The sequence below is a fragment of the Phyllobates terribilis genome, unplaced genomic scaffold (genome assembly GCF_046119375.1).
Source record: "Phyllobates terribilis strain yellow unplaced genomic scaffold, ASM4611937v1 Scaffold_729__1_contigs__length_748246, whole genome shotgun sequence".
In the NCBI taxonomy this organism is placed as follows: Eukaryota; Metazoa; Chordata; class Amphibia; order Anura; family Dendrobatidae; genus Phyllobates; species Phyllobates terribilis.
This window is the reverse complement of record NW_027363489.1, coordinates 521,305-546,684: the sequence shown is the minus strand read 5'-3', so window position 1 is coordinate 546,684 and position 25,380 is coordinate 521,305. Positions and strand designations below refer to the sequence as shown.

Sequence of the window (25,380 nt, the reverse complement as noted above, 5' to 3'; positions counted from 1 at the left end):
TGCTGCTGTGCGCAGGTATATAAAGGCTCAGAGCCTATTATGACACGCGCAGCCAGCGTTCCATTGCCACATTCCGTCTACTGCAGGCGGGATACCTGGATGGCTGAATGTCACTGAGAAGCTCACAGAGACCGCCATAAGCAACAGTTTAAAAGAATGCCACAGACTAATCAACCAAACTTTTTGGGTTGGTTTCTCTTTTATAGTCTGCAGGCATTAAATGAAAGAAGTCAGTGTTCCAGCAGAGGGAGACAACGTTTCAGAAAAGGCATTGTAGCAAACCAAAAAAGAAATTTTAAGCGCAGCAGAGTAACCAGCTCACATACCTGTTAGCTCAGGTGAGTTTAAAAGGCTACTGTTGATAACAAGGGCATTTGCTAAATAGATGGTGTGTGTGCAACAATATACTGAAAGGTCAATTATATTGTGCAGCTTATCTCACCACCTGTAGTTATTTAGGTGAAAGCTCCAAAATGCTTGCCTAATATGTCTGTTTATCCAAAAGGAAGTATAGAGGGAGAGCTAGATAGATAGCATTGCATTACATTACATTACATGGCAATGCAATGCACAGTTGCTGAAGTTGAACCAAAATGAGCTTGTCATCTGGCTTCTGCAACTTTTAACATGAAAAATCCAATGAGGAGAAGAAAAGCAAAGCCAAAGAGTCCATCCCAAAATCCGACAAACAAGCAAAATGAACAAAAAGCATTGAATTCAATTCTTTCTGATTTTAGAAACTGCATTAAAGAAGGGGTGCACCGGTCCTGGAGATACTGCAATACCAGGTCAATGCGTGGAGTGGACAGAGCAAGCTCTTTTTCCATCTCCCTGTTCTAAAAATCCATTTAATATATGGTCCCCAGATAGGGGACGTATCAGATATTAAACTGATAAGAACAGATACTACACTTGATCTTAGCCAAAAGGCCGAGAAGCGATAACCAGAATTGGTTTCCGACTACGGTGCCACCCAAGGATTCTGAAAAGTCCATTTGTGGAGATGGCCACCTGGACTCCCGTTAAGAAGACATGCTGTCAACCTCTAGATCCCTCACATGCCTGCACTTTTCGGCTTGCTGCTGCTGCAATCCACGCGTTTTAGATCTGCATAACTCCACCTCTTTTAGCACAGTACCCTCAACCCCCGGCTGTTCCCACCCGCCTCAACACCGTTGGAAGGGAGGAGAACCAATTAAGGCGGGGGGGGGGGGGTGGAACGAGCAGCTGTCTACCCTTAGCAGGAGGGTTGCTGATTAATTACCTCTCCTGCTGCTGCTGCTGCTGGCTGTCCAGCAGCAGACTGAAGGTTGCTGCTGCTGTGCGCAGGTATATAAAGGCTCAGAGCCTATTATGACACGCGCAGCCAGCGTTCCATTGCCACATTCCGTCTACTGCAGGCGGGATACCTGGATGGCTGAATGTCACTGAGAAGCTCACAGAGACCGCCATAAGCAACAGTTTAAAAGAATGCCACAGACTAATCAACCAAACTTTTTGGGTTGGTTTCTCTTTTATAGTCTGCAGGCATTAAATGAAAGAAGTCAGTGTTCCAGCAGAGGGAGACAACGTTTCAGAAAAGGCATTGTAGCAAACCAAAAAAGAAATTTTAAGCGCAGCAGAGTAACCAGCTCACATACCTGTTAGCTGAGGTGAGTTTAAAAGGCTGCTGTTGATAACAAGGGCATTTGCTAAATAGATGGTGTGTGTGCAACAATATACTGAAAGGTCAATTATATTGTGCAGCTTATCTCACCACCTGTAGTTATTTAGGTGAAAGCTCCAAAATGCTTGCCTAATATGTCTGTTTATCCAAAAGGAAGTATAGAGGGAGAGCTAGATAGATAGCATTGCATTACATTACATTACATGGCAATGCAATGCACAGTTGCTGAAGTTGAACCAAAATGAGCTTGTCATCTGGCTTCTGCAACTTTTAACATGAAAAATCCAATGAGGAGAAGAAAAGCAAAGCCAAAGAGTCCATCCCAAAATCCGACAAACAAGCAAAATGAACAAAAAGCATTGAATTCAATTCTTTCTGATTTTAGAAACTGCATTAAAGAAGGGGTGCACCGGTCCTGGAGATACTGCAATACCAGGTCAATGCGTGGAGTGGACAGAGCAAGCTCTTTTTCCATCTCCCTGTTCTAAAAATCCATTTAATATATGGTCCCCAGATAGGGGACGTATCAGATATTAAACTGATAAGAACAGATACTACACTTGATCTTAGCCAAAAGGCCGAGAAGCGATAACCAGAATTGGTTTCCGACTACGGTGCCACCCAAGGATTCTGAAAAGTCCATTTGTGGAGATGGCCTCCTGGACTCCCGTTAAGAAGACATGCTGTCAACCTCTAGATCCCTCACATGCCTGCACTTTTCGGCTTGCTGCTGCTGCAATCCACGCGTTTTAGATCTGCATAACTCCACCTCTTTTAGCACAGTACCCTCAACCCCCGGCTGTTCCCACCCGCCTCAACACCGTTGGAAGGGAGGAGAACCAATTAAGGCGGGGGGGGGGGTGGAACGAGCAGCTGTCTACCCTTAGCAGGAGGGTTGCTGATTAATTACCTCTCCTGCTGCTGCTGCTGCTGGCTGTCCAGCAGCAGACTGAAGGTGGCTGCTGCTGTGTGCAGGTATATAAAGGCTCAGAGCCTATTATGACACGCGCAGCCAGCGTTCCATTGCCACATTCCGTCTACTGCAGGCGGGATACCTGGATGGCTGAATGTCACTGAGAAGCTCACAGAGACCGCCATAAGCAACAGTTTAAAAGAATGCCACAGACTAATCAACCAAACTTTTTGGGTTGGTTTCTCTTTTATAGTCTGCAGGCATTAAATGAAAGAAGTCAGTGTTCCAGCAGAGGGAGACAACGTTTCAGAAAAGGCATTGTAGCAAACCAAAAAAGAAATTTTAAGCGCAGCAGAGTAACCAGCTCACATACCTGTTAGCTCAGGTGAGTTTAAAAGGCTGCTGTTGATAACAAGGGCATTTGCTAAATAGATGGTGTGTGTGCAACAATATACTGAAAGGTCAATTATATTGTGCAGCTTATCTCACCACCTGTAGTTATTTAGGTGAAAGCTCCAAAATGCTTGCCTAATATGTCTGTTTATCCAAAAGGAAGTATAGAGGGAGAGCTAGATAGATAGCATTGCATTACATTACATTACATGGCAATGCAATGCACAGTTGCTGAAGTTGAACCAAAATGAGCTTGTCATCTGGCTTCTGCAACTTTTAACATGAAAAATCCAATGAGGAGAAGAAAAGCAAAGCCAAAGAGTCCATCCCAAAATCCGACAAACAAGCAAAATGAACAAAAAGCATTGAATTCAATTCTTTCTGATTTTAGAAACTGCATTAAAGAAGGGGTGCACCGGTCCTGGAGATACTGCAATACCAGGTCAATGCGTGGAGTGGACAGAGCAAGCTCTTTTTCCATCTCCCTGTTCTAAAAATCCATTTAATATATGGTCCCCAGATAGGGGACGTATCAGATATTAAACTGATAAGAACAGATACTACACTTGATCTTAGCCAAAAGGCCGAGAAGCGATAACCAGAATTGGTTTCCGACTACGGTGCCACCCAAGGATTCTGAAAAGTCCATTTGTGGAGATGGCCACCTGGACTCCCGTTAAGAAGACATGCTGTCAACCTCTAGATCCCTCACATGCCTGCACTTTTCGGCTTGCTGCTGCTGCAATCCACGCGTTTTAGATCTGCATAACTCCACCTCTTTTAGCACAGTACCCTCAACCCCCGGCTGTTCCCACCCGCCTCAACACCGTTGGAAGGGAGGAGAACCAATTAAGGCGGGGGGGGGGGGTGGAACGAGCAGCTGTCTACCCTTAGCAGGAGGGTTGCTGATTAATTACCTCTCCTGCTGCTGCTGCTGCTGGCTGTCCAGCAGCAGACTGAAGGTGGCTGCTGCTGTGTGCAGGTATATAAAGGCTCAGAGCCTATTATGACACGCGCAGCCAGCGTTCCATTGCCACATTCCGTCTACTGCAGGCGGGATACCTGGATGGCTGAATGTCACTGAGAAGCTCACAGAGACCGCCATAAGCAACAGTTTAAAAGAATGCCACAGACTAATCAACCAAACTTTTTGGGTTGGTTTCTCTTTTATAGTCTGCAGGCATTAAATGAAAGAAGTCAGTGTTCCAGCAGAGGGAGACAACGTTTCAGAAAAGGCATTGTAGCAAACCAAAAAAGAAATTTTAAGCGCAGCAGAGTAACCAGCTCACATACCTGTTAGCTCAGGTGAGTTTAAAAGGCTGCTGTTGATAACAAGGGCATTTGCTAAATAGATGGTGTGTGTGCAACAATATACTGAAAGGTCAATTATATTGTGCAGCTTATCTCACCACCTGTAGTTATTTAGGTGAAAGCTCCAAAATGCTTGCCTAATATGTCTGTTTATCCAAAAGGAAGTATAGAGGGAGAGCTAGATAGATAGCATTGCATTACATTACATTACATGGCAATGCAATGCACAGTTGCTGAAGTTGAACCAAAATGAGCTTGTCATCTGGCTTCTGCAACTTTTAACATGAAAAATCCAATGAGGAGAAGAAAAGCAAAGCCAAAGAGTCCATCCCAAAATCCGACAAACAAGCAAAATGAACAAAAAGCATTGAATTCAATTCTTTCTGATTTTAGAAACTGCATTAAAGAAGGGGTGCACCGGTCCTGGAGATACTGCAATACCAGGTCAATGCGTGGAGTGGACAGAGCAAGCTCTTTTTCCATCTCCCTGTTCTAAAAATCCATTTAATATATGGTCCCCAGATAGGGGACGTATCAGATATTAAACTGATAAGAACAGATACTACACTTGATCTTAGCCAAAAGGCCGAGAAGCGATAACCAGAATTGGTTTCCGACTACGGTGCCTCCCAAGGATTCTGAAAAGTCCATTTGTGGAGATGGCCACCTGGACTCCCGTTAAGAAGACATGCTGTCAACCTCTAGATCCCTCACATGCCTGCACTTTTCGGCTTGCTGCTGCTGCAATCCACGCGTTTTAGATCTGCATAACTCCACCTCTTTTAGCACAGTACCCTCAACCCCCGGCTGTTCCCACCCGCCTCAACACCGTTGGAAGGGAGGAGAACCAATTAAGGCGGGGGGGGGGTGGAACGAGCAGCTGTCTACCCTTAGCAGGAGGGTTGCTGATTAATTACCTCTCCTGCTGCTGCTGCTGGCTGTCCAGCAGCAGACTGAAGGTGGCTGCTGCTGTGCGCAGGTATATAAAGGCTCAGAGCCTATTATGACACGCGCAGCCAGCGTTCCATTGCCACATTCCGTCTACTGCAGGCGGGATACCTGGATGGCTGAATGTCACTGAGAAGCTCACAGAGACCGCCATAAGCAACAGTTTAAAAGAATGCCACAGACTAATCAACCAAACTTTTTGGGTTGGTTTCTCTTTTATAGTCTGCAGGCATTAAATGAAAGAAGTCAGTGTTCCAGCAGAGGGAGACAACGTTTCAGAAAAGGCATTGTAGCAAACCAAAAAAGAAATTTTAAGCGCAGCAGAGTAACCAGCTCACATACCTGTTAGCTCAGGTGAGTTTAAAAGGCTGCTGTTGATAACAAGGGCATTTGCTAAATAGATGGTGTGTGTGCAACAATATACTGAAAGGTCAATTATATTGTGCAGCTTATCTCACCACCTGTAGTTATTTAGGTGAAAGCTCCAAAATGCTTGCCTAATATGTCTGTTTATCCAAAAGGAAGTATAGAGGGAGAGCTAGATAGATAGCATTGCATTACATTACATTACATGGCAATGCAATGCACAGTTGCTGAAGTTGAACCAAAATGAGCTTGTCATCTGGCTTCTGCAACTTTTAACATGAAAAATCCAATGAGGAGAAGAAAAGCAAAGCCAAAGAGTCCATCCCAAAATCCGACAAACAAGCAAAATGAACAAAAAGCATTGAATTCAATTCTTTCTGATTTTAGAAACTGCATTAAAGAAGGGGTGCACCGGTCCTGGAGATACTGCAATACCAGGTCAATGCGTGGAGTGGACAGAGCAAGCTCTTTTTCCATCTCCCTGTTCTAAAAATCCATTTAATATATGGTCCCCAGATAGGGGACGTATCAGATATTAAACTGATAAGAACAGATACTACACTTGATCTTAGCCAAAAGGCCGAGAAGCGATAACCAGAATTGGTTTCCGACTACGGTGCCACCCAAGGATTCTGAAAAGTCCATTTGTGGAGATGGCCACCTGGACTCCCGTTAAGAAGACATGCTGTCAACCTCTAGATCCCTCACATGCCTGCACTTTTCGGCTTGCTGCTGCTGCAATCCACGCGTTTTAGATCTGCATAACTCCACCTCTTTTAGCACAGTACCCTCAACCCCCGGCTGTTCCCACCCGCCTCAACACCGTTGGAAGGGAGGAGAACCAATTAAGGCGGGGGGGGGGGGGTGGAACGAGCAGCTGTCTACCCTTAGCAGGAGGGTTGCTGATTAATTACCTCTCCTGCTGCTGCTGCTGGCTGTCCAGCAGCAGACTGAAGGTGGCTGCTGCTGTGCGCAGGTATATAAAGGCTCAGAGCCTATTATGACACGCGCAGCCAGCGTTCCATTGCCACATTCCGTCTACTGCAGGCGGGATACCTGGATGGCTGAATGTCACTGAGAAGCTCACAGAGACCGCCATAAGCAACAGTTTAAAAGAATGCCACAGACTAATCAACCAAACTTTTTGGGTTGGTTTCTCTTTTATAGTCTGCAGGCATTAAATGAAAGAAGTCAGTGTTCCAGCAGAGGGAGACAACGTTTCAGAAAAGGCATTGTAGCAAACCAAAAAAGAAATTTTAAGCGCAGCAGAGTAACCAGCTCACATACCTGTTAGCTCAGGTGAGTTTAAAAGGATGCTGTTGATAACAAGGGCATTTGCTAAATAGATGGTGTGTGTGCAACAATATACTGAAAGGTCAATTATATTGTGCAGCTTATCTCACCACCTGTAGTTATTTAGGTGAAAGCTCCAAAATGCTTGCCTAATATGTCTGTTTATCCAAAAGGAAGTATAGAGGGAGAGCTAGATAGATAGCATTGCATTACATTACATTACATGGCAATGCAATGCACAGTTGCTGAAGTTGAACCAAAATGAGCTTGTCATCTGGCTTCTGCAACTTTTAACATGAAAAATCCAATGAGGAGAAGAAAAGCAAAGCCAAAGAGTCCATCCCAAAATCCGACAAACAAGCAAAATGAACAAAAAGCATTGAATTCAATTCTTTCTGATTTTAGAAACTGCATTAAAGAAGGGGTGCACCGGTCCTGGAGATACTGCAATACCAGGTCAATGCGTGGAGTGGACAGAGCAAGCTCTTTTTCCATCTCCCTGTTCTAAAAATCCATTTAATATATGGTCCCCAGATAGGGGACGTATCAGATATTAAACTGATAAGAACAGATACTACACTTGATCTTAGCCAAAAGGCCGAGAAGCGATAACCAGAATTGGTTTCCGACTACGGTGCCTCCCAAGGATTCTGAAAAGTCCATTTGTGGAGATGGCCACCTGGACTCCCGTTAAGAAGACATGCTGTCAACCTCTAGATCCCTCACATGCCTGCACTTTTCGGCTTGCTGCTGCTGCAATCCACGCGTTTTAGATCTGCATAACTCCACCTCTTTTAGCACAGTACCCTCAACCCCCGGCTGTTCCCACCCGCCTCAACACCGTTGGAAGGGAGGAGAACCAATTAAGGCGGGGGGGGGGTGGAACGAGCAGCTGTCTACCCTTAGCAGGAGGGTTGCTGATTAATTACCTCTCCTGCTGCTGCTGCTGGCTGTCCAGCAGCAGACTGAAGGTGGCTGCTGCTGTGCGCAGGTATATAAAGGCTCAGAGCCTATTATGACACGCGCAGCCAGCGTTCCATTGCCACATTCCGTCTACTGCAGGCGGGATACCTGGATGGCTGAATGTCACTGAGAAGCTCACAGAGACCGCCATAAGCAACAGTTTAAAAGAATGCCACAGACTAATCAACCAAACTTTTTGGGTTGGTTTCTCTTTTATAGTCTGCAGGCATTAAATGAAAGAAGTCAGTGTTCCAGCAGAGGGAGACAACGTTTCAGAAAAGGCATTGTAGCAAACCAAAAAAGAAATTTTAAGCGCAGCAGAGTAACCAGCTCACATACCTGTTAGCTCAGGTGAGTTTAAAAGGCTGCTGTTGATAACAAGGGCATTTGCTAAATAGATGGTGTGTGTGCAACAATATACTGAAAGGTCAATTATATTGTGCAGCTTATCTCACCACCTGTAGTTATTTAGGTGAAAGCTCCAAAATGCTTGCCTAATATGTCTGTTTATCCAAAAGGAAGTATAGAGGGAGAGCTAGATAGATAGCATTGCATTACATTACATTACATGGCAATGCAATGCACAGTTGCTGAAGTTGAACCAAAATGAGCTTGTCATCTGGCTTCTGCAACTTTTAACATGAAAAATCCAATGAGGAGAAGAAAAGCAAAGCCAAAGAGTCCATCCCAAAATCCGACAAACAAGCAAAATGAACAAAAAGCATTGAATTCAATTCTTTCTGATTTTAGAAACTGCATTAAAGAAGGGGTGCACCGGTCCTGGAGATACTGCAATACCAGGTCAATGCGTGGAGTGGACAGAGCAAGCTCTTTTTCCATCTCCCTGTTCTAAAAATCCATTTAATATATGGTCCCCAGATAGGGGACGTATCAGATATTAAACTGATAAGAACAGATACTACACTTGATCTTAGCCAAAAGGCCGAGAAGCGATAACCAGAATTGGTTTCCGACTACGGTGCCACCCAAGGATTCTGAAAAGTCCATTTGTGGAGATGGCCACCTGGACTCCCGTTAAGAAGACATGCTGTCAACCTCTAGATCCCTCACATGCCTGCACTTTTCGGCTTGCTGCTGCTGCAATCCACGCGTTTTAGATCTGCATAACTCCACCTCTTTTAGCACAGTACCCTCAACCCCCGGCTGTTCCCACCCGCCTCAACACCGTTGGAAGGGAGGAGAACCAATTAAGGCGGGGGGGGGGGGTGGAACGAGCAGCTGTCTACCCTTAGCAGGAGGGTTGCTGATTAATTACCTCTCCTGCTGCTGCTGCTGGCTGTCCAGCAGCAGACTGAAGGTGGCTGCTGCTGTGCGCAGGTATATAAAGGCTCAGAGCCTATTATGACACGCGCAGCCAGCGTTCCATTGCCACATTCCGTCTACTGCAGGCGGGATACCTGGATGGCTGAATGTCACTGAGAAGCTCACAGAGACCGCCATAAGCAACAGTTTAAAAGAATGCCACAGACTAATCAACCAAACTTTTTGGGTTGGTTTCTCTTTTATAGTCTGCAGGCATTAAATGAAAGAAGTCAGTGTTCCAGCAGAGGGAGACAACGTTTCAGAAAAGGCATTGTAGCAAACCAAAAAAGAAATTTTAAGCGCAGCAGAGTAACCAGCTCACATACCTGTTAGCTCAGGTGAGTTTAAAAGGCTGCTGTTGATAACAAGGGCATTTGCTAAATAGATGGTGTGTGTGCAACAATATACTGAAAGGTCAATTATATTGTGCAGCTTATCTCACCACCTGTAGTTATTTAGGTGAAAGCTCCAAAATGCTTGCCTAATATGTCTGTTTATCCAAAAGGAAGTATAGAGGGAGAGCTAGATAGATAGCATTGCATTACATTACATTACATGGCAATGCAATGCACAGTTGCTGAAGTTGAACCAAAATGAGCTTGTCATCTGGCTTCTGCAACTTTTAACATGAAAAATCCAATGAGGAGAAGAAAAGCAAAGCCAAAGAGTCCATCCCAAAATCCGACAAACAAGCAAAATGAACAAAAAGCATTGAATTCAATTCTTTCTGATTTTAGAAACTGCATTAAAGAAGGGGTGCACCGGTCCTGGAGATACTGCAATACCAGGTCAATGCGTGGAGTGGACAGAGCAAGCTCTTTTTCCATCTCCCTGTTCTAAAAATCCATTTAATATATGGTCCCCAGATAGGGGACGTATCAGATATTAAACTGATAAGAACAGATACTACACTTGATCTTAGCCAAAAGGCCGAGAAGCGATAACCAGAATTGGTTTCCGACTACGGTGCCACCCAAGGATTCTGAAAAGTCCATTTGTGGAGATGGCCACCTGGACTCCCGTTAAGAAGACATGCTGTCAACCTCTAGATCCCTCACATGCCTGCACTTTTCGGCTTGCTGCTGCTGCAATCCACGCATTTTAGATCTGCATAACTCCACCTCTTTTAGCACAGTACCCTCAACCCCCGGCTGTTCCCACCCGCCTCAACACCGTTGGAAGGGAGGAGAACCAATTAAGGCGGGGGTGGGGTGGAACGAGCAGCTGTCTACCCTTAGCAGGAGGGTTGCTGATTAATTACCTCTCCTGCTGCTGCTGCTACTGGCTGTCCAGCAGCAGACTGAAGGTGGCTGCTGCTGTGCGCAGGTATATAAAGGCTCAGAGCCTATTATGACATGCGCAGCCAGCGTTCCATTGCCACATTCCGTCTACTGCAGGCGGGATACCTGGATGGCTGAATGTCACTGAGAAGCTCACAGAGACCGCCATAAGCAACAGTTTAAAAGAATGCCACAGACTAATCAACCAAACTTTTTGGGTTGGTTTCTCTTTTATAGTCTGCAGGCATTAAATGAAAGAAGTCAGTGTTCCAGCAGAGGGAGACAACGTTTCAGAAAAGGCATTGTAGCAAACCAAAAAAGAAATTTTAAGCGCAGCAGAGTAACCAGCTCACATACCTGTTAGCTCAGGTGAGTTTAAAAGGCTGCTGTTGATAACAAGGGCATTTGCTAAATAGATGGTGTGTGTGCAACAATATACTGAAAGGTCAATTATATTGTGCAGCTTATCTCACCACCTGTAGTTATTTAGGTGAAAGCTCCAAAATGCTTGCCTAATATGTCTGTTTATCCAAAAGGAAGTATAGAGGGAGAGCTAGATAGATAGCATTGCATTACATTACATTACATGGCAATGCAATGCACAGTTGCTGAAGTTGAACCAAAATGAGCTTGTCATCTGGCTTCTGCAACTTTTAACATGAAAAATCCAATGAGGAGAAGAAAAGCAAAGCCAAAGAGTCCATCCCAAAATCCGACAAACAAGCAAAATGAACAAAAAGCATTGAATTCAATTCTTTCTGATTTTAGAAACTGCATTAAAGAAGGGGTGCACCGGTCCTGGAGATACTGCAATACCAGGTCAATGCGTGGAGTGGACAGAGCAAGCTCTTTTTCCATCTCCCTGTTCTAAAAATCCATTTAATATATGGTCCCCAGATAGGGGACGTATCAGATATTAAACTGATAAGAACAGATACTACACTTGATCTTAGCCAAAAGGCCGAGAAGCGATAACCAGAATTGGTTTCCGACTACGGTGCCACCCAAGGATTCTGAAAAGTCCATTTGTGGAGATGGCCTCCTGGACTCCCGTTAAGAAGACATGCTGTCAACCTCTAGATCCCTCACATGCCTGCACTTTTCGGCTTGCTGCTGCTGCAATCCACGCGTTTTAGATCTGCATAACTCCACCTCTTTTAGCACAGTACCCTCAACCCCCGGCTGTTCCCACCCGCCTCAACACCGTTGGAAGGGAGGAGAACCAATTAAGGCGGGGGGGGGGTGGAACGAGCAGCTGTCTACCCTTAGCAGGAGGGTTGCTGATTAATTACCTCTCCTGCTGCTGCTGCTGCTGGCTGTCCAGCAGCAGACTGAAGGTGGCTGCTGCTGTGCGCAGGTATATAAAGGCTCAGAGCCTATTATGACACGCGCAGCCAGCGTTCCATTGCCACATTCCGTCTACTGCAGGCGGGATACCTGGATGGCTGAATGTCACTGAGAAGCTCACAGAGACCGCCATAAGCAACAGTTTAAAAGAATGCCACAGACTAATCAACCAAACTTTTTGGGTTGGTTTCTCTTTTATAGTCTGCAGGCATTAAATGAAAGAAGTCAGTGTTCCAGCAGAGGGAGACAACGTTTCAGAAAAGGCATTGTAGCAAACCAAAAAAGAAATTTTAAGCGCAGCAGAGTAACCAGCTCACATACCTGTTAGCTCAGGTGAGTTTAAAAGGCTGCTGTTGATAACAAGGGCATTTGCTAAATAGATGGTGTGTGTGCAACAATATACTGAAAGGTCAATTATATTGTGCAGCTTATCTCACCACCTGTAGTTATTTAGGTGAAAGCTCCAAAATGCTTGCCTAATATGTCTGTTTATCCAAAAGGAAGTATAGAGGGAGAGCTAGATAGATAGCATTGCATTACATTACATTACATGGCAATGCAATGCACAGTTGCTGAAGTTGAACCAAAATGAGCTTGTCATCTGGCTTCTGCAACTTTTAACATGAAAAATCCAATGAGGAGAAGAAAAGCAAAGCCAAAGAGTCCATCCCAAAATCCGACAAACAAGCAAAATGAACAAAAAGCATTGAATTCAATTCTTTCTGATTTTAGAAACTGCATTAAAGAACTGGTGCACCGGTCCTGGAGATACTGCAATACCAGGTCAATGCGTGGAGTGGACAGAGCAAGCTCTTTTTCCATCTCCCTGTTCTAAAAATCCATTTAATATATGGTCCCCAGATAGGGGACGTATCAGATATTAAACTGATAAGAACAGATACTACACTTGATCTTAGCCAAAAGGCCGAGAAGCAATAACCAGAATTGGTTTCCGACTACGGTGCCACCCAAGGATTCTGAAAAGTCCATTTGTGGAGATGGCCACCTGGACTCCCGTTAAGAAGACATGCTGTCAACCTCTAGATCCCTCACATGCCTGCACTTTTCGGCTTGCTGCTGCTGCAATCCACGCGTTTTAGATCTGCATAACTCCACCTCTTTTAGCACAGTACCCTCAACCCCCGGCTGTTCCCACCCGCCTCAACACCGTTGGAAGGGAGGAGAACCAATTAAGGCGGGGGGGGGGTGGAACGAGCAGCTGTCTACCCTTAGCAGGAGGGTTGCTGATTAATTACCTCTCCTGCTGCTGCTGCTGGCTGTCCAGCAGCAGACTGAAGGTGGCTGCTGCTGTGCGCAGGTATATAAAGGCTCAGAGCCTATTATGACACGCGCAGCCAGCGTTCCATTGCCACATTCCGTCTACTGCAGGCGGGATACCTGGATGGCTGAATGTCACTGAGAAGCTCACAGAGACCGCCATAAGCAACAGTTTAAAAGAATGCCACAGACTAATCAACCAAACTTTTTGGGTTGGTTTCTCTTTTATAGTCTGCAGGCATTAAATGAAAGAAGTCAGTGTTCCAGCAGAGGGAGACAACGTTTCAGAAAAGGCATTGTAGCAAACCAAAAAAGAAATTTTAAGCGCAGCAGAGTAACCAGCTCACATACCTGTTAGCTCAGGTGAGTTTAAAAGGCTGCTGTTGATAACAAGGGCATTTGCTAAATAGATGGTGTGTGTGCAACAATATACTGAAAGGTCAATTATATTGTGCAGCTTATCTCACCACCTGTAGTTATTTAGGTGAAAGCTCCAAAATGCTTGCCTAATATGTCTGTTTATCCAAAAGGAAGTATAGAGGGAGAGCTAGATAGATAGCATTGCATTACATTACATTACATGGCAATGCAATGCACAGTTGCTGAAGTTGAACCAAAATGAGCTTGTCATCTGGCTTCTGCAACTTTTAACATGAAAAATCCAATGAGGAGAAGAAAAGCAAAGCCAAAGAGTCCATCCCAAAATCCGACAAACAAGCAAAATGAACAAAAAGCATTGAATTCAATTCTTTCTGATTTTAGAAACTGCATTAAAGAACTGGTGCACCGGTCCTGGAGATACTGCAATACCAGGTCAATGCGTGGAGTGGACAGAGCAAGCTCTTTTTCCATCTCCCTGTTCTAAAAATCCATTTAATATATGGTCCCCAGATAGGGGACGTATCAGATATTAAACTGATAAGAACAGATACTACACTTGATCTTAGCCAAAAGGCCGAGAAGCAATAACCAGAATTGGTTTCCGACTACGGTGCCACCCAAGGATTCTGAAAAGTCCATTTGTGGAGATGGCCACCTGGACTCCCGTTAAGAAGACATGCTGTCAACCTCTAGATCCCTCACATGCCTGCACTTTTCGGCTTGCTGCTGCTGCAATCCACGCGTTTTAGATCTGCATAACTCCACCTCTTTTAGCACAGTACCCTCAACCCCCGGCTGTTCCCACCCGCCTCAACACCGTTGGAAGGGAGGAGAACCAATTAAGGCGGGGGGGGGGTGGAACGAGCAGCTGTCTACCCTTAGCAGGAGGGTTGCTGATTAATTACCTCTCCTGCTGCTGCTGCTGGCTGTCCAGCAGCAGACTGAAGGTGGCTGCTGCTGTGCGCAGGTATATAAAGGCTCAGAGCCTATTATGACACGCGCAGCCAGCGTTCCATTGCCACATTCCGTCTACTGCAGGCGGGATACCTGGATGGCTGAATGTCACTGAGAAGCTCACAGAGACCGCCATAAGCAACAGTTTAAAAGAATGCCACAGACTAATCAACCAAACTTTTTGGGTTGGTTTCTCTTTTATAGTCTGCAGGCATTAAATGAAAGAAGTCAGTGTTCCAGCAGAGGGAGACAACGTTTCAGAAAAGGCATTGTAGCAAACCAAAAAAGAAATTTTAAGCGCAGCAGAGTAACCAGCTCACATACCTGTTAGCTCAGGTGAGTTTAAAAGGCTGCTGTTGATAACAAGGGCATTTGCTAAATAGATGGTGTGTGTGCAACAATATACTGAAAGGTCAATTATATTGTGCAGCTTATCTCACCACCTGTAGTTATTTAGGTGAAAGCTCCAAAATGCTTGCCTAATATGTCTGTTTATCCAAAAGGAAGTATAGAGGGAGAGCTAGATAGATAGCATTGCATTACATTACATTACATGGCAATGCAATGCACAGTTGCTGAAGTTGAACCAAAATGAGCTTGTCATCTGGCTTCTGCAACTTTTAACATGAAAAATCCAATGAGGAGAAGAAAAGCAAAGCCAAAGAGTCCATCCCAAAATCCGACAAACAAGCAAAATGAACAAAAAGCATTGAATTCAATTCTTTCTGATTTTAGAAACTGCATTAAAGAACTGGTGCACCGGTCCTGGAGATACTGCAATACCAGGTCAATGCGTGGAGTGGACAGAGCAAGCTCTTTTTCCATCTCCCTGTTCTAAAAATCCATTTAATATATGGTCCCCAGATAGGGGACGTATCAGATATTAAACTGATAAGAACAGATACTACACTTGATCTTAGCCAAAAGGCCGAGAAGCAATAACCAGAATTGGTTTCCGACTACGGTGCCACCCAAGGATTCTGAAAAGTCCATTTGTGGAGATGGCCTCCTGGACTCCCGTTAAGAAGACATGCTGTCAACCTCTAGATCCCTCACATGCCTGCACTTTTCGGCTTGCTGCTGCTGCAATCCACGCGTTTTAGATCTGCATAACTCCACCTCTTTTAGCACAGTACCCTCAACCCCCGGCTGTTCCCACCCGCCTCAACACCGTTGGAAGGGAGGAGAACCAATTAAGGCGGGGGGGGGGTGGAACGAGCAGCTGTCTACCCTTAGCAGGAGGGTTGCTGATTAATTACCTCTCCTGCTGCTGCTGCTGCTGGCTGTCCAGCAGCAGACTGAAGGTGGCTGCTGCTGTGCGCAGGTATATAAAGGCTCAGAGCCTATTATGACACGCGCAGCCAGCGTTCCATTGCCACATTCCGTCTACTGCAGGCGGGATACCTGGATGGCTGAATGTCACTGAGATGCTCACAGAGACCGCCATAAGCAACAGTTTAAAAGAATGCCACAGACTAATCAACCAAACTTTTTGGGTTGGTTTCTCTTTTATAGTCTGCAGGCATTAAATGAAAGAAGTCAGTGTTCCAGCAGAGGGAGACAACGTTTCAGAAAAGGCATTGTAGCAAACCAAAAAAGAAATTTTAAGCGCAGCAGAGTAACCAGCTCACATACCTGTTAGCTCAGGTGAGTTTAAAAGGCTGCTGTTGATAACAAGGGCATTTGCTAAATAGATGGTGTGTGTGCAACAATATACTGAAAGGTCAATTATATTGTGCAGCTTATCTCACCACCTGTAGTTATTTAGGTGAAAGCTCCAAAATGCTTGCCTAATATGTCTGTTTATCCAAAAGGAAGTATAGAGGGAGAGCTAGATAGATAGCATTGCATTACATTACATTACATGGCAATGCAATGCACAGTTGCTGAAGTTGAACCAAAATGAGCTTGTCATCTGGCTTCTGCAACTTTTAACATGAAAAATCCAATGAGGAGAAGAAAAGCAAAGCCAAAGAGTCCATCCCAAAATCCGACAAACAAGCAAAATGAACAAAAAGCATTGAATTCAATTCTTTCTGATTTTAGAAACTGCATTAAAGAACTGGTGCACCGGTCCTGGAGATACTGCAATACCAGGTCAATGCGTGGAGTGGACAGAGCAAGCTCTTTTTCCATCTCCCTGTTCTAAAAATCCATTTAATATATGGTCCCCAGATAGGGGACGTATCAGATATTAAACTGATAAGAACAGATACTACACTTGATCTTAGCCAAAAGGCCGAGAAGCAATAACCAGAATTGGTTTCCGACTACGGTGCCACCCAAGGATTCTGAAAAGTCCATTTGTGGAGATGGCCACCTGGACTCCCGTTAAGAAGACATGCTGTCAACCTCTAGATCCCTCACATGCCTGCACTTTTCGGCTTGCTGCTGCTGCAATCCACGCGTTTTAGATCTGCATAACTCCACCTCTTTTAGCACAGTACCCTCAACCCCCGGCTGTTCCCACCCGCCTCAACACCGTTGGAAGGGAGGAGAACCAATTAAGGCGGGGGGGGGGTGGAACGAGCAGCTGTCTACCCTTAGCAGGAGGGTTGCTGATTAATTACCTCTCCTGCTGCTGCTGCTGGCTGTCCAGCAGCAGACTGAAGGTGGCTGCTGCTGTGCGCAGGTATATAAAGGCTCAGAGCCTATTATGACACGCGCAGCCAGCGTTCCATTGCCACATTCCGTCTACTGCAGGCGGGATACCTGGATGGCTGAATGTCACTGAGAAGCTCACAGAGACCGCCATAAGCAACAGTTTAAAAGAATGCCACAGACTAATCAACCAAACTTTTTGGGTTGGTTTCTCTTTTATAGTCTGCAGGCATTAAATGAAAGAAGTCAGTGTTCCAGCAGAGGGAGACAACGTTTCAGAAAAGGCATTGTAGCAAACCAAAAAAGAAATTTTAAGCGCAGCAGAGTAACCAGCTCACATACCTGTTAGCTCAGGTGAGTTTAAAAGGCTGCTGTTGATAACAAGGGCATTTGCTAAATAGATGGTGTGTGTGCAACAATATACTGAAAGGTCAATTATATTGTGCAGCTTATCTCACCACCTGTAGTTATTTAGGTGAAAGCTCCAAAATGCTTGCCTAATATGTCTGTTTATCCAAAAGGAAGTATAGAGGGAGAGCTAGATAGATAGCATTGCATTACATTACATTACATGGCAATGCAATGCACAGTTGCTGAAGTTGAACCAAAATGAGCTTGTCATCTGGCTTCTGCAACTTTTAACATGAAAAATCCAATGAGGAGAAGAAAAGCAAAGCCAAAGAGTCCATCCCAAAATCCGACAAACAAGCAAAATGAACAAAAAGCATTGAATTCAATTCTTTCTGATTTTAGAAACTGCATTAAAGAACTGGTGCACCGGTCCTGGAGATACTGCAATACCAGGTCAATGCGTGGAGTGGACAGAGCAAGCTCTTTTTCCATCTCCCTGTTCTAAAAATCCATTTAATATATGGTCCCCAGATAGGGGACGTATCAGATATTAAACTGATAAGAACAGATACTACACTTGATCTTAGCCAAAAGGCCGAGAAGCAATAACCAGAATTGGTTTCCGACTACGGTGCCACCCAAGGATTCTGAAAAGTCCATTTGTGGAGATGGCCACCTGGACTCCCGTTAAGAAGACATGCTGTCAACCTCTAGATCCCTCACATGCCTGCACTTTTCGGCTTGCTGCTGCTGCAATCCACGCGTTTTAGATCTGCATAACTCCACCTCTTTTAGCACAGTACCCTCAACCCCCGGCTGTTCCCACCCGCCTCAACACCGTTGGAAGGGAGGAGAACCAATTAAGGCGGGGGGGGGGTGGAACGAGCAGCTGTCTACCCTTAGCAGGAGGGTTGCTGATTAATTACCTCTCCTGCTGCTGCTGCTGCTGGCTGTCCAGCAGCAGACTGAAGGTGGCTGCTGCTGTGCGCAGGTATATAAAGGCTCAGAGCCTATTATGACACGCGCAGCCAGCGTTCCATTGCCACATTCCGTCTACTGCAGGCGGGATACCTGGATGGCTGAATGTCACTGAGAAGCTCACAGAGACCGCCATAAGCAACAGTTTAAAAGAATGCCACAGACTAATCAACCAAACTTTTTGGGTTGGTTTCTCTTTTATAGTCTGCAGGCATTAAATGAAAGAAGTCAGTGTTCCAGCAGAGGGAGACAACGTTTCAGAAAAGGCATTGTAGCAAACCAAAAAAGAAATTTTAAGCGCAGCAGAGTAACCAGCTCACATACCTGTTAGCTCAGGTGAGTTTAAAAGGCTGCTGTTGATAACAAGGGCATTTGCTAAATAGATGGTGTGTGTGCAACAATATACTGAAAGGTCAATTATATTGTGCAGCTTATCTCACCACCTGTAGTTATTTAGGTGAAAGCTCCAAAATGCTTGCCTAATATGTCTGTTTATCCAAAAGGAAGTATAGAGGGAGAGCTAGATAGATAGCATTGCATTACATTACATTACATGGCAATGCAATGCACAGTTGCTGAAGTTGAACCAAAATGAGCTTGTCATCTGGCTTCTGCAACTTTTAACATGAAAAATCCAATGAGGAGAAGAAAAGCAAAGCCAAAGAGTCCATCCCAAAATCCGACAAACAAGCAAAATGAACAAAAAGCATTGAATTCAATTCTTTCTGATTTTAGAAACTGCATTAAAGAAGGGGTGCACCGGTCCTGGAGATACTGCAATACCAGGTCAATGCGTGGAGTGGACAGAGCAAGCTCTTTTTCCATCTCCCTGTTCTAAAAATCCATTTAATATATGGTCCCCAGATAGGGGACGTATCAGATATTAAACTGATAAGAACAGATACTACACTTGATCTTAGCCAAAAGGCCGAGAAGCGATAACCAGAATTGGTTTCCGACTACGGTGCCACCCAAGGATTCTGAAAAGTCCATTTGTGGAGATGGCCACCTGGACTCCCGTTAAGAAGACATGCTGTCAACCTCTAGATCCCTCACATGCCTGCACTTTTCGGCTTGCTGCTGCTGCAATCCACGCGTTTTAGATCTGCATAACTCCACCTCTTTTAGCACAGTACCCTCAACCCCCGGCTGTTCCCACCCGCCTCAACACCGTTGGAAGGGAGGAGAACCAATTAAGGCGGGGGGGGGGGTGGAACGAGCAGCTGTCTACCCTTAGCAGGAGGGTTGCTGATTAATTACCTCTCCTGCTGCTGCTGCTGCTGGCTGTCCAGCAGCAGACTGAAGGTGGCTGCTGCTGTGCGCAGGTATATAAAGGCTCAGAGCCTATTATGACACGCGCAGCCAGCGTTCCATTGCCACATTCCGTCTACTGCAGGCGGGATACCTGGATGGCTGAATGTCACTGAGAAGCTCACAGAGACCGCCATAAGCAACAGTTTAAAAGAATGCCACAGACTAATCAACCAAACTTTTTGGGTTGGTTTCTCTTTTATAGTCTGCAGGCATTAAATGAAAGAAGTCAGTGTTCCAGCAGAGGGAGACAACGTTTCAGAAAAGGCATTGTAGCAAACCAAAAAAGAAATTTTAAGCGCAGCAGAGTAACCAGCTCACATACCTGTTAGCTCAGGTGAGTTTAAAAGGCTGCTGTTGATAACAAGGGCATTTGCTAAATAGATGGTGTGTGTGCAACAATATACTGAAAGGTCAATTATATTGTGCAGCTTATCTCACCACCTGTAGTTATTTAGGTGAAAGCTCCAAAATGCTTGCCTAATATGTCTGTTTATCCAAAAGGAAGTATAGAGGGAGAGCTAGATAGATAGCATTGCATTACATTACATTACATGGCAATGCAATGCACAGTTGCTGAAGTTGAACCAAAATGAGCTTGTCATCTGGCTTCTGCAACTTTTAACATGAAAAATCCAATGAGGAGAAGAAAAGCAAAGCCAAAGAGTCCATCCCAAAATCCGACAAACAAGCAAAATGAACAAAAAGCATTGAATTCAATTCTTTCTGATTTTAGAAACTGCATTAAAGAAGGGGTGCACCGGTCCTGGAGATACTGCAATACCAGGTCAATGCGTGGAGTGGACAGAGCAAGCTCTTTTTCCATCTCCCTGTTCTAAAAATTCATTTAATATATGGTCCCCAGATAGGGGACGTATCAGATATTAAACTGATAAGAACAGATACTACACTTGATCTTAGCCAAAAGGCCGAGAAGCGATAATCAGAATTGGTTTCCGACTACGGTGCCACCCAAGGATTCTGAAAAGTCCATTTGTGGAGATGGCCACCTGGACTCCCGTTAAGAAGACATGCTGTCAACCTCTAGATCCCTCACATGCCTGCACTTTTCGGCTTGCTGCTGCTGCAATCCACGCGTTTTAGATCTGCATAACTCCACCTCTTTTAGCACAGTACCCTCAACCCCCGGCTGTTCCCACCCGCCTCAACACCGTTGGAAGGGAGGAGAACCAATTAAGGCGGGGGGGGGGTGGAACGAGCAGCTGTCTACCCTTAGCAGGAGGGTTGCTGATTAATTACCTCTCCTGCTGCTGCTGCTGCTGGCTGTCCAGCAGCAGACTGAAGGTGGCTGCTGCTGTGCGCAGGTATATAAAGGCTCAGAGCCTATTATGACACGCGCAGCCAGCGTTCCATTGCCACATTCCGTCTACTGCAGGCGGGATACCTGGATGGCTGAATGTCACTGAGAAGCTCACAGAGACCGCCATAAGCAACAGTTTAAAAGAATGCCACAGACTAATCAACCAAATTTTTTGGGTTGGTTTCTCTTTTATAGTCTGCAGGCATTAAATGAAAGAAGTCAGTGTTCCAGCAGAGGGAGACAACGTTTCAGAAAAGGCATTGTAGCAAACCAAAAAAGAAATTTTAAGCGCAGCAGAGTAACCAGCTCACATACCTGTTAGCTCAGGTGAGTTTAAAAGGCTGCTGTTGATAACAAGGGCATTTGCTAAATAGATGGTGTGTGTGCAACAATATACTGAAAGGTCAATTATATTGTGCAGCTTATCTCACCACCTGTAGTTATTTAGGTGAAAGCTCCAAAATGCTTGCCTAATATGTCTGTTTATCCAAAAGGAAGTATAGAGGGAGAGCTAGATAGATAGCATTGCATTACATTACATTACATGGCAATGCAATGCACAGTTGCTGAAGTTGAACCAAAATGAGCTTGTCATCTGGCTTCTGCAACTTTTAACATGAAAAATCCAATGAGGAGAAGAAAAGCAAAGCCAAAGAGTCCATCCCAAAATCCGACAAACAAGCAAAATGAACAAAAAGCATTGAATTCAATTCTTTCTGATTTTAGAAACTGCATTAAAGAAGGGGTGCACCGGTCCTGGAGATACTGCAATACCAGGTCAATGCGTGGAGTGGACAGAGCAAGCTCTTTTTCCATCTCCCTGTTCTAAAAATCCATTTAATATATGGTCCCCAGATAGGGGACGTATCAGATATTAAACTGATAAGAACAGATACTACACTTGATCTTAGCCAAAAGGCCGAGAAGCGATAACCAGAATTGGTTTCCGACTACGGTGCCACCCAAGGATTCTGAAAAGTCCATTTGTGGAGATGGCCACCTGGACTCCCGTTAAGAAGACATGCTGTCAATCTCTAGATCCCTCACATGCCTGCACTTTTCGGCTTGCTGCTGCTGCAATCCACGCGTTTTAGATCTGCATAACTCCACCTCTTTTAGCACAGTACCCTCAACCCCCGGCTGTTCCCACCCGCCTCAACACCGTTGGAAGGGAGGAGAACCAATTAAGGCGGGGGGGGGGGGTGGAACGAGCAGCTGTCTACCCTTAGCAGGAGGGTTGCTGATTAATTACCTCTCCTGCTGCTGCTGCTGCTGGCTGTCCAGCAGCAGACTGAAGGTGGCTGCTGCTGTGCGCAGGTATATAAAGGCTCAGAGCCTATTATGACACGCGCAGCCAGCGTTCCATTGCCACATTCCGTCTACTGCAGGCGGGATACCTGGATGGCTGAATGTCACTGAGAAGCTCACAGAGACCGCCATAAGCAACAGTTTAAAAGAATGCCACAGACTAATCAACCAAACTTTTTGGGTTGGTTTCTCTTTTATAGTCTGCAGGCATTAAATGAAAGAAGTCAGTGTTCCAGCAGAGGGAGACAACGTTTCAGAAAAGGCATTGTAGCAAACCAAAAAAGAAATTTTAAGCGCAGCAGAGTAACCAGCTCACATACCTGTTAGCTCAGGTGAGTTTAAAAGGCTGCTGTTGATAACAAGGGCATTTGCTAAATAGATGGTGTGTGTGCAACAATATACTGAAAGGTCAATTATATTGTGCAGCTTATCTCACCACCTGTAGTTATTTAGGTGAAAGCTCCAAAATGCTTGCCTAATATGTCTGTTTATCCAAAAGGAAGTATAGAGGGAGAGCTAGATAGATAGCATTGCATTACATTACATTACATGGCAATGCAATGCACAGTTGCTGAAGTTGAACCAAAATGAGCTTGTCATCTGGCTTCTGCAACTTTTAACATGAAAAATCCAATGAGGAGAAGAAAAGCAAAGCCAAAGAGTCCATCCCAAAATCCGACAAACAAGCAAAATGAACAAAAAGCATTGAATTCAATTCTTTCTGATTTTAGAAACTGCATTAAAGAAGGGGTGCACCGGTCCTGGAGATACTGCAATACCAGGTCAATGCGTGGAGTGGACAGAGCAAGCTCTTTTTCCATCTCCCTGTTCTAAAAATCCATTTAATATATGGTCCCCAGATAGGGGACGTATCAGATATTAAACTGATAAGAACAGATACTACACTTGATCTTAGCCAAAAGGCCGAGAAGCGATAACCAGAATTGGTTTCCGACTACGGTGCCACCCAAGGATTCTGAAAAGTCCATTTGTGGAGATGGCCACCTGGACTCCCGTTAAGAAGACATGCTGTCAACCTCTAGATCCCTCACATGCCTGCACTTTTCGGCTTGCTGCTGCTGCAATCCACGCGTTTTAGATCTGCATAACTCCACCTCTTTTAGCACAGTACCCTCAACCCCCGGCTGTTCCCACCCGCCTCAACACCGTTGGAAGGGAGGAGAACCAATTAAGGCGGGGGGGGGTGGAACGAGCAGCTGTCTACCCTTAGCAGGAGGGTTGCTGATTAATTACCTCTCCTGCTGCTGCTGCTGCTGGCTGTCCAGCAGCAGACTGAAGGTGGCTGCTGCTGTGCGCAGGTATATAAAGGCTCAGAGCCTATTATGACACGCGCAGCCAGCGTTCCATTGCCACATTCCGTCTACTGCAGGCGGGATACCTGGATGGCTGAATGTCACTAAGAAGCTCACAGAGACCGCCATAAGCAACAGTTTAAAAGAATGCCACAGACTAATCAACCAAACTTTTTGGGTTGGTTTCTCTTTTATAGTCTGCAGGCATTAAATGAAAGAAGTCAGTGTTCCAGCAGAGGGAGACAACGTTTCAGAAAAGGCATTGTAGCAAACCAAAAAAGAAATTTTAAGCTCAGCAGAGTAACCAGCTCACATACCTGTTAGCTCAGGTGAGTTTAAAAGGCTGCTGTTGATAACAAGGGCATTTGCTAAATAGATGGTGTGTGTGCAACAATATACTGAAAGGTCAATTATATTGTGCAGCTTATCTCACCACCTGTAGTTATTTAGGTGAAAGCTCCAAAATGCTTGCCTAATATGTCTGTTTATCCAAAAGGAAGTATAGAGGGAGAGCTAGATAGATAGCATTGCATTACATTACATTACATGGCAATGCAATGCACAGTTGCTGAAGTTGAACCAAAATGAGCTTGTCATCTGGCTTCTGCAACTTTTAACATGAAAAATCCAATGAGGAGAAGAAAAGCAAAGCCAAAGAGTCCATCCCAAAATCCGACAAACAAGCAAAATGAACAAAAAGCATTGAATTCAATTCTTTCTGATTTTAGAAACTGCATTAAAGAAGGGGTGCACCGGTCCTGGAGATACTGCAATACCAGGTCAATGAGTGGAGTGGACAGAGCAAGCTCTTTTTCCATCTCCCTGTTCTAAAAATCCATTTAATATATGGTCCCCAGATAGGGGACGTATCAGATATTAAACTGATAAGAACAGATACTACACTTGATCTTAGCCAAAAGGCCGAGAAGCGATAACCAGAATTGGTTTCCAACTACGGTGCCACCCAAGGATTCTGAAAAGTCCATTTGTGGAGATGGCCACCTGGACTCCCGTTAAGAAGACATGCTGTCAACCTCTAGATCCCTCACATGCCTGCACTTTTCGGCTTGCTGCTGCTGCAATCCACGCGTTTTAGATCTGCATAACTCCACCTCTTTTAGCACAGTACCCTCAACCCCCGGCTGTTCCCACCCGCCTCAACACCGTTGGAAGGGAGGAGAACCAATTAAGGCGGGGGGTGGGGGTGGAACGAGCAGCTGTCTACCCTTAGCAGGAGGGTTGCTGATTAATTACCTCTCCTGCTGCTGCTGCTGCTGGCTGTCCAGCAGCAGACTGAAGGTGGCTGCTGCTGTGCGCAGGTATATAAAGGCTCAGAGCCTATTATGACACGCGCAGCCAGCGTTCCATTGCCACATTCCGTCTACTGCAGGCGGGATACCTGGATGGCTGAATGTCACTGAGAAGCTCACAGAGACCGCCATAAGCAACAGTTTAAAAGAATGCCACAGACTAATCAACCAAACTTTTTGGGTTGGTTTCTCTTTTATAGTCTGCAGGCATTAAATGAAAGAAGTCAGTGTTCCAGCAGAGGGAGACAACGTTTCAGAAAAGGCATTGTAGCAAACCAAAAAAGAAATTTTAAGCGCAGCAGAGTAACCAGCTCACATACCTGTTAGCTCAGGTGAGTTTAAAAGGCTGCTGTTGATAACAAGGGCATTTGCTAAATAGATGGTGTGTGTGCAACAATATACTGAAAGGTCAATTATATTGTGCAGCTTATCTCACCACCTGTAGTTATTTAGGTGAAAGCTCCAAAATGC

General features: G+C 45.0%; 19 non-coding genes across 19 annotated transcripts; all 19 read right to left on the bottom strand.

Moving 5' to 3' along the window:
• Positions 1–751: 751 nt before the first annotated feature.
• Positions 752–942, bottom strand: LOC141237122 (U2 spliceosomal RNA). The gene has a single exon (XR_012302683.1). It is a non-coding gene; the product is annotated as a U2 spliceosomal RNA (small nuclear RNA).
• A 1,123-nt stretch (positions 943–2,065) lies between these two features.
• LOC141237121 (U2 spliceosomal RNA) lies at positions 2,066–2,256 on the bottom strand. Its single transcript, XR_012302682.1, has one exon. It is a non-coding gene; the product is annotated as a U2 spliceosomal RNA (small nuclear RNA).
• A 1,121-nt stretch (positions 2,257–3,377) lies between these two features.
• Positions 3,378–3,568, bottom strand: LOC141237119 (U2 spliceosomal RNA). Its single transcript, XR_012302681.1, has one exon. It is a non-coding gene; the product is annotated as a U2 spliceosomal RNA (small nuclear RNA).
• A 1,122-nt stretch (positions 3,569–4,690) lies between these two features.
• Positions 4,691–4,881, bottom strand: LOC141237118 (U2 spliceosomal RNA). Its single transcript, XR_012302680.1, has one exon. It is a non-coding gene; the product is annotated as a U2 spliceosomal RNA (small nuclear RNA).
• Positions 4,882–5,998: 1,117 nt separating this feature from the next.
• Positions 5,999–6,189, bottom strand: LOC141237117 (U2 spliceosomal RNA). Its single transcript, XR_012302679.1, has one exon. It is a non-coding gene; the product is annotated as a U2 spliceosomal RNA (small nuclear RNA).
• A 1,120-nt stretch (positions 6,190–7,309) lies between these two features.
• On the bottom strand, positions 7,310–7,500 carry LOC141237116 (U2 spliceosomal RNA). Its single transcript, XR_012302678.1, has one exon. It is a non-coding gene; the product is annotated as a U2 spliceosomal RNA (small nuclear RNA).
• Positions 7,501–8,617: 1,117 nt separating this feature from the next.
• LOC141237115 (U2 spliceosomal RNA) lies at positions 8,618–8,808 on the bottom strand. Its single transcript, XR_012302677.1, has one exon. It is a non-coding gene; the product is annotated as a U2 spliceosomal RNA (small nuclear RNA).
• A 1,119-nt stretch (positions 8,809–9,927) lies between these two features.
• LOC141237113 (U2 spliceosomal RNA) lies at positions 9,928–10,118 on the bottom strand. The gene has a single exon (XR_012302675.1). It is a non-coding gene; the product is annotated as a U2 spliceosomal RNA (small nuclear RNA).
• Positions 10,119–11,238: 1,120 nt separating this feature from the next.
• Positions 11,239–11,429, bottom strand: LOC141237112 (U2 spliceosomal RNA). Its single transcript, XR_012302674.1, has one exon. It is a non-coding gene; the product is annotated as a U2 spliceosomal RNA (small nuclear RNA).
• Positions 11,430–12,549: 1,120 nt separating this feature from the next.
• On the bottom strand, positions 12,550–12,740 carry LOC141237277 (U2 spliceosomal RNA). The gene has a single exon (XR_012302833.1). It is a non-coding gene; the product is annotated as a U2 spliceosomal RNA (small nuclear RNA).
• Positions 12,741–13,857: 1,117 nt separating this feature from the next.
• On the bottom strand, positions 13,858–14,048 carry LOC141237276 (U2 spliceosomal RNA). Its single transcript, XR_012302832.1, has one exon. It is a non-coding gene; the product is annotated as a U2 spliceosomal RNA (small nuclear RNA).
• Positions 14,049–15,165: 1,117 nt separating this feature from the next.
• On the bottom strand, positions 15,166–15,356 carry LOC141237274 (U2 spliceosomal RNA). The gene has a single exon (XR_012302830.1). It is a non-coding gene; the product is annotated as a U2 spliceosomal RNA (small nuclear RNA).
• Positions 15,357–16,476: 1,120 nt separating this feature from the next.
• Positions 16,477–16,667, bottom strand: LOC141237273 (U2 spliceosomal RNA). The gene has a single exon (XR_012302829.1). It is a non-coding gene; the product is annotated as a U2 spliceosomal RNA (small nuclear RNA).
• Positions 16,668–17,784: 1,117 nt separating this feature from the next.
• LOC141237272 (U2 spliceosomal RNA) lies at positions 17,785–17,975 on the bottom strand. Its single transcript, XR_012302828.1, has one exon. It is a non-coding gene; the product is annotated as a U2 spliceosomal RNA (small nuclear RNA).
• Positions 17,976–19,095: 1,120 nt separating this feature from the next.
• LOC141237111 (U2 spliceosomal RNA) lies at positions 19,096–19,286 on the bottom strand. The gene has a single exon (XR_012302673.1). It is a non-coding gene; the product is annotated as a U2 spliceosomal RNA (small nuclear RNA).
• A 1,121-nt stretch (positions 19,287–20,407) lies between these two features.
• LOC141236906 (U2 spliceosomal RNA) lies at positions 20,408–20,598 on the bottom strand. The gene has a single exon (XR_012302476.1). It is a non-coding gene; the product is annotated as a U2 spliceosomal RNA (small nuclear RNA).
• A 1,120-nt stretch (positions 20,599–21,718) lies between these two features.
• LOC141237110 (U2 spliceosomal RNA) lies at positions 21,719–21,909 on the bottom strand. The gene has a single exon (XR_012302672.1). It is a non-coding gene; the product is annotated as a U2 spliceosomal RNA (small nuclear RNA).
• Positions 21,910–23,031: 1,122 nt separating this feature from the next.
• LOC141237108 (U2 spliceosomal RNA) lies at positions 23,032–23,222 on the bottom strand. Its single transcript, XR_012302671.1, has one exon. It is a non-coding gene; the product is annotated as a U2 spliceosomal RNA (small nuclear RNA).
• Positions 23,223–24,341: 1,119 nt separating this feature from the next.
• Positions 24,342–24,532, bottom strand: LOC141237294 (U2 spliceosomal RNA). Its single transcript, XR_012302851.1, has one exon. It is a non-coding gene; the product is annotated as a U2 spliceosomal RNA (small nuclear RNA).
• Between the last annotated feature and the right edge of the window lie 848 nt (positions 24,533–25,380).